The sequence below is a fragment of the Oncorhynchus clarkii genome, chromosome 3, assembly GCF_045791955.1.
Source record: "Oncorhynchus clarkii lewisi isolate Uvic-CL-2024 chromosome 3, UVic_Ocla_1.0, whole genome shotgun sequence".
Taxonomy (NCBI): Eukaryota; Metazoa; Chordata; class Actinopteri; order Salmoniformes; family Salmonidae; genus Oncorhynchus; species Oncorhynchus clarkii.
In genome coordinates, this window is record NC_092149.1 from 43,671,883 (window position 1) to 43,679,830 (window position 7,948).

The following is a 7,948-nucleotide window of genomic DNA, read 5'->3' on the forward strand; positions in this document are numbered from 1 at the left end:
GAGCAACAATGGGTGTCACTTTCTCCCTCTGATCCTCTGTGTCATGCACCCAAGACAACACATCGGCCTTGACTTTAGATCCCGGCCGGTAGGAGAGGGTAAAGTCAAACCTGGCGAAGAATAGGGTCCAACCTGGCCTGACGCGAGTTCAGCCTCTTCACGGCTCAAATATACTCTAGGTTCTGGTGGTCCGTCCAAACCAATGGGTGTTGAGCACCCTCAGGTACAGGTGATGCCCTATCAGCCTCTCCAAAATGGACCTGACGAGAGACATGTTGCTCGCGTGTAGTGGAGTACACCAAGATGTCATCTATGTACACCACTACGACCCAATGTGTTTCTAAACACCTCGTTAATGAAGGATTGAAACACAGAGGGTGCATTTGTCAGTCCATAGGGCATTACCCTGTATTTGTAGTGCCCGGTTCTGGTGCTGAAGACAGTCTTCCATTCATCCCCCTCTCTGAAGCGCACTAGGTTGTAGGCACTGCGTAAATCCAATTTGGTAAAGTACTGAGCACCATGCATTTGTTCGATCACAGTGGGTATGAGAGGCAAGGGATAACTTACTTAACAGTTGCCTTACTCAGTGTCCGGTAATCGATACAGGGGTGGAGACCTTTCTTCTTCACAAGAAATAAGCTGGAGGAGGCCGGAGAGGTGGACGGACAAAGGAATCCTTGGGCCAGCGCCTCCTGGATGTAGACTTCCATGGCTTCAGTCTCTGCATGCGAGAGAAGGTAGATGTGCCCCCGCGGGAGGGTAAAACCAGGCAGTAGGTCAATAGTGCCATCCCAAGGGTGATGAGGGGGCAGGCACATGGCACGAGTCTTCGAAAAAAACACCTTTAGATCCCGGTATTCCTCCTGGATAGAGACGTGGGTGGCCTGGTCCGGACTTTCCATGGAGGTGGCACAGACACAGAGAGACAATTCCCCTGACACTCAACAACCTCCTCTCTGCCCATGATATCCTGGGGTTATGCAACTGTAACCAGGGGAAACCTAAAACTACGGGAGAGTCTAAGATTAGGAAAATGATGCGTTCATGGTGGGTGTGAGCAACTATGAGGGAAATGGGAATCGTGGTTTGGCACACCAGTCCTGTTCCTAGGGGACGGTTGTCTAGGTCATGGACTGGGATAGGGGGTTTTAAAGAGACTAGAGCAATGCGTAATGACAAGGCCACTGACCGGTCTAGGAAATTGCCTGCAGTACCTGAGTCCACTAGGGAAGGACTCAATGGGGGGCCAGGATAGGCTGGGAAGGTGACAGGAAGGAGGTGGACAGAGAGGAGCAAGGCACAACCACGCCTACTTGGGAAGGTGCAGGAGTGCTCCCCGGCCTGTCACTTCCTCGCCGGGTTCTTCTTCTAGGACAGGTCTTCCAGGGGTGGTCTGACTCCCCGCAGTAGGAGCAGAGACCCTGTTGACGGCAGCGTTGACGTTCCTCTGGGCTCAGTCTCGCTGGAGATTCCTGGGAGAGACCAGAATGCCCGGGATGGGCGACGACGGGCACGTAGGAGATTATCCAGGCGGATGGCCATGGCGATGAGCTGGTCCAGCATGAGGTCCTCATTTCAACAGGCCAGCTCAGTCTGGACATCCTCCTGTAGCCCGCTGTGGAAAACCGTCAACAGGGCCTGTTCTTTCCAGCCAGTGGACGTAGCCACCGTCCGGAAATCCAGAGTGTACTCAGATGCTGCCCTGGACCCCTGGCGTAGACAGAGGAGATGCTCACCTCCCTCTCTGCCCTCTGTAAGGTGGTCGAAAACGGCACGGAAGAGTTGGGTGAAGCGCTCATAGAACTGCACTTCTGAACCGTCCCTCTCCCAGCACCGAGATCACCAAGGCCAGCCACCTTGTCCCTCTCGGAGGCCGTCCTGGCATGACGGGCAAGGTGGAGGTTGCTCCTATGGCGGAGAGGTCGGGATGTCCTGCTGCTTCCTGTTTTGTTGGGTCGGTCATTCTGTCACAGGTGTAGAGAGGAGAAGGCAGGTGCAGGTTTAGAGCTACTGAAATTATTAAAGCACCATATATAAAAGTGGGACAAAACCCAAAGTGCAAAATAATAAAGTACTCAGGAAATAGTAGGTAGGAATAATCATAATCACTGCCCCAAAACTTTCAGAATGTTCAAACTAAATAATTTGAAGAGCTTAAAAACACATTATATGGCTAATGATGATATAGTCCTCACTCTAGCGTACTATACTATCCCACTACAACCCACTATAATAATTCCACACCTACAAACCGAAAATAGGTCAGTATAACAAACACATAGCCTATGAAAACCCTACTACTACAATTACTATTGCTATCACTACCTACTACACTACTACTATTTCACAATCATAAATACTTCAAGACTAGCAAGCACACTACATTTACTTTACTAATGTCATTTTCTAGTTCAAATTCATGTTCCATTGATTCCTTTCATTTCACTGACTGGCTGATAATCTTTACCATAATCTGAGCCAACGGAGTATCCTAAACAACGGAGTATATTAAACAATACCAATGTATGTTGGTATTGAAGCAAATTTATGAATGGTGAATTATGTGCACTATGTTTCTTTCACTCTGGCACCTTTAAAGTGACATGATGAACGTGTTCTTCGTGCCAAATAAATTACATCTTAATGGGAGATTTTAACATTAATTATGAAGACAAGTTTTGTAGGAAAACCGTCAAATGGATCACTAATACCTTTGAGCTTACACAGCTAGTTAAAGGGCCAACCAGGGTGACTTGTTGCTCTAAAACACAGATTGATTTGGTGTTCAGTAATAAACCAAAGAGAGTGACTAAATCATTCAAAATGGTTACTGGGCTATCTGATCATAATCTGACACTTACAGCCAGAAAGCTGTCTAAGAGCAGGTTTAACCTCTCTACTGTTAGAAAGCCGGATCAACTAAGAATACCTAAGAGTGAATTAAGCTATTTTGAAAACACAATTAAGGGAATTAACTGGAATGATCTCTTGTCCTATACAGATGTAGAAGCTGATAGTCAAGTTTTTCTATCAGCAATCCAGACTACAATAAATGGTTTCCTAAAGAAAATTAAATCCAAACCTGGCCAAAAGAGCACTCTTCCTTGGCTAAAAAGAAGAAATCTGGAAATTGATGAAAGAATGAGATTATGCTCTAAAAATAGCCCTAAGATCCAAATTAAGAGCATGACAGACGTAGGTTTACCATGTTGAGAAATAAGGTGATGAAAGAAATCAGACAGGCCTAGACAAACCTTTTTATTAAAATAATTGGTGAAGCAAAGGGAAATTCTAAACTGATCTGGGAGAATATAAAAAAGTTAACAGGGAAAGACCATTGCAAAAAGACTAGAAATCATGGTGAATAACAATCTAACACAGGATGCAGTCGAAATAGCAATAGCCTTCAATTCCTACTTTATTGACTCTGTCAGGGTACTGACACAGAACCCCTCCACTGGTTTCTTGGGCTCAGTGCTAGTGAATGACGCTCAACCTGTCTTCATCATAAGGGAGGTTTCTCAGTCAAAGGTGAACAAGGTGATTAGTTCACTAAAGAACTCTATCGCCAAAGATGTGTTTGGGCTGGACTCTACCTTTCTTAAAAACTACAAAGAGTCACTCATTGGCCCCATTACTAAGGTCACCAACACATCTATTGGTCTCGGGGTGTTTCCAAGGGTATGGAAGTCAGCCATAATAACGGCCATCTTTAAATCAGGCGACCCTGGTGACGTGAGTAACTACAGACCCATTAGTATACTACCTGAGGTGTCAAAGGTTGTTGAAAAGTGTGTAGCAAAACAACTGATTGCCCACCTCAACAACAGCCCCTTCACATTACACTCCATGCAGTTTGGCTTCAGAGCGAAACACTCCACAGAAACTTTCTTCTGGAAAATGTGAAGTCCAAGATGGACAAAGAGGGCGTTGTTGGGGCTGTGTTTCTGGACCTAAGGAATGATTTTGATACTGTTAACCATGAAATTCGTATCACAAAATTGTCCAAGTTCAACTTTTCCCCTGATGCCTTGAGATGGAGGAAATCATACCTTGAAGGCAGAACTCAGTGTGTCAGAGTGAGCAATGAGCTGTCGCCCACTCTTAGCTATGATGTGGGCATGCCCCAAGGGTCAATACTGGGGCCCCTCTTCAGCCTGTACATTAATGATCTGCCTTCTGTCTGTACTGGGTCTGAAGTTCAAATGTATGCAGATGATACAGTGATATATGTGCATGCAAAGAGCAAACAATAAGCTGCACAAAAACTCACTACTGTAATGGTCCAGGTTACAAAGTGGCTCAGTGACTCATGTTTGCATCTCAATGTGAAAAAAACTGTTTGCATGTTCTTCACAAAAAGGGCAACAGATGCTACTGAGCCAGATGTCTATGTGTCAGGGGAGAAGCTCCAGGTGATATCTGATTGTAAGTACCTTGGCATCATACTTGATTCCAACCTCTCTTAAAAAGCATGTGAAAAAGGTAATTCAAATAACCAAATTCAACCTAGCTCATTTCCGATTTATACGAAATTGTTTGACTACAGAGGTAGCAAAACTGTACTTCAAATCTATGATACTCCCCCACTTAACATACTGCTTGACTAGTTTCGCCCAAGCTTGCTGTACAGCATTAAGACCTATTCAGTCTGTCTACAAACAGGCTCTCAAAGTGCTTGATAGGAAGCCCAATAGCCATCATCACTGTTACATCCTCAGAAAGCATGAGCTCCTGAGTTGGGAAAATCTTGTGCAATACACCGATGCATGTCTTGTATTCAAGATCCTAAATGGCCTGGCTCCCCCTCCACTCAGTATTTTTGTTAAACAGAAAACCCAAACATATGGCAGCAGATCCACAAGGTCTGCCATGAGAGGTGACTGTGTTAAGGAAAAGCACCTTTAGTAAGTCCGTTTTCTCTGTGAGAGCTTCCCATGTCTGGAATACACTGCCATCAGACACACATAACTGCACCACATATCACACTTTCACAAAATGCTTGAAGACATGGCTAAAGGTCAATCAGATTTGTGAACATGGTCCCTAGCTGTGTGTTGCCGCTTTCCATGTTGTCTGTTGTCTGTAGCTTGTGAGGTGTGGAAACACTTTGTTGCTTTTATGAATTTTGTCTTGCTGCTTTTTGTTCTATGTTGCTATGTCTGTATGCTACGTCTTGCTTGTCCTATGTTGCTATTGTCTATATTGTAATTATTTTTAATAACCTGCCCTAGAAAATTAGCCGGCTGGCTAAAACCGGCACTTTTACTGAAACGTTGATTAATGTGCACTGTCCCTGTAAAAATAAAATATACTCAAATAAACTCAAATAAATACATACAGTAACTAAATTGAAAGATAGATATTTCTCGTAGCAAATGTTGTTTATTTAGAATGAGATAATATCTTGGGTCAATGGCAGGTCGTCTCCACTCATGGATGTCCTCGATTCCAGTGATTCTGATCCAGGGGAGTAGGGGAAGATAACAAACAGTTGATATAAAAATACAAAAAATTCATTTCATAAAATTTAAAAGGTTGAGAAGCTCTGCTCTATTCACTTTTTCCTTTCACTCTATCATCACAGATCCTTTTCCCATTTATCTCTCTCTCCCACTCTCTCATCTCTGCAGCTGGAGCCTTTTGTTATTTACACTTGAAATGATAATGACATCATAAAATGAGGCCAGCTGCTCCATTTTGCACCGACATCACACACAGCCCAATTTGTGTTATAAAGAGATGAGGGAAACAGATACTATTGTAACATTTACACATCTCCTAAATATTCACATGTGGAGTGGCATGGGGTGGCATTTGTAAAGTTGAATGTATGAGTTGAATCGGCTGTGGGGTTGTTCCCTCTAATTTACAGTACTTGGGTGACCCATTCTCAGTGTGATATACTGAGCCAATCAGTCAGAAACAGACTGGCTGTAGGGCAGTCGAGCAGATTCCAGAAGGACTGGTACATCTTAGGGCCCGATTCGGATTTAAACTAAACCTGCATAGGTGATGGTTTGACGGTGTCAAATCCATAACGGCTCCCAGGCAGGACATTGCCATTGGCTACACGGAGTCGCATTGAGAGAAATCCCATGCAGCCTTGTTCACAAGTTTGAACACGTGAGATGTAATCTACACCTGTAATGGTATTCCTCCTCTTCGTCTGAAGAGGAGAGGCGAGAAGGATCGGAGGACCAATATGCGGCGTGGTAAGTGTCCATGGTTGTTTATTAAAACACATAAACTGAACACTCCATACAAAAACAATAAACGTAATGTGAATAACCGAAACCAAAAACAGTACCGTGTGGTGTAAAACACAGACACGGAAACAATCACCCACAAACAAACAGTGAAACCCAGGCTACCTAAGTATGATTCTCAATCAGAGACAACTAACGACACCTGCCTCTGATTGAGAACCATACTAGGCCGAACACAGAAAAACAACCTAGACACACAAAACAGAATGCCCACCCAACTCACGTCCTGACCAACTAAAACTAACAATTAACATAATAACTAGGGTCAGAACGTGACAACACCTCAATTAGGCTTATAGAAATCGTAATTATTTTGTTTTAAGATTTTCAATTTGAGTGTCATTATTTCTATATAGCCTACACTTTCTCCTTCTGAACTTCTAACACAAGTGGGACGGGCATGGCTTTGTGACAATGATCACAAGAGCCGCTGCTCATCAATTTGACAGCTCCAACGCATTTTCACCTCCAACACTGCCAAAACATCAGCTATGCGTGGGTTGGCTATCGCCGGATAACGCTTGATCTGATTGAATCTAGGCCTTTGGCCGGGATTAAAACCAATCACACTTTTCAAGCGCAACGGAATCAAAAAAGCACATTCCTCCTTTGAAAAGGACTAAATAGCATCAATTTGAGTCAGAAACATTTATTCTAGTGTCAAACAAGAGTTTTGTGAGATTTGTGACAAGAGTTCATCAAGATGTTAAGAATGTTGGGTTTGGATTACAATTATGCAAACAATTTATGCCCTCTTTTGCCAAGATCCAAGTGAAAATGGTCCCTTCTTGCCCTGTTTATACCTGGTTCTAACCTGCGTCCTTCGTCCTGCTCTTGTTGTGATCTTGTCTGTTTACACACTGATCATAATCAGGTCACAATGCGCCTTTTAATCGTCTAGACCAGTCTGAAAATGTGAGCACAATCAGATAATGGACAGGACCAGGACAAAGGACACATGTTAGCACCAGGTATAAATGGGGCTTTTGAGACTGAGCAAAAATCCCTCTATGGATTGACCATTTCTTTGTCTCCGGTTCGACAAAGCATGCTTCCAGGATGCACAACCGACTGTGGTTTGCATGCCATGCCAAAGGACCCTACCATGCGGGAATATGTGGTTGGAGTTCATTGGTCCCTATATAGGAAGGTATGACAATTGACGTGTTTGGAAAGGTAGTCTGCTTACTGGACCCAATGAGTTGAGGCAAACTATTGTCATATCCAGGATGGAGTGTCATGCACTCTACCCCTCCTGCCACCTGATTGGACCTGTCCATAACCTGTAATACATTACATATATGGAAGGAACTTAATCACCCACTGGAGACTTGAAGACAGAACGTCACCCAGAGAGCTGTGCATAGTTATACAGAGAAATCCTTAGATTTGGCCAAATAGACCATATAAATATTAATAAATTCCATTCTAGTTCTGGTTAGACAGCTGAACTTGTACACTCACACAGCTTATTTTCATTTTCTAGGTAAAGTGTAGACATGCTGTCTACAGTGCCTTGCGAAAGTATTCGGCCCCCTTGAACTTTGCGACCTTTTGCCACATTTCAGGCTTCAAACATAAAGATATAAAACTGTATTTTTTTGTGAAGAATCAACAACAAGTGGGACACAATCATGAAGTGGAACGACATTTATTGGATATTTCAAACTTTTTTA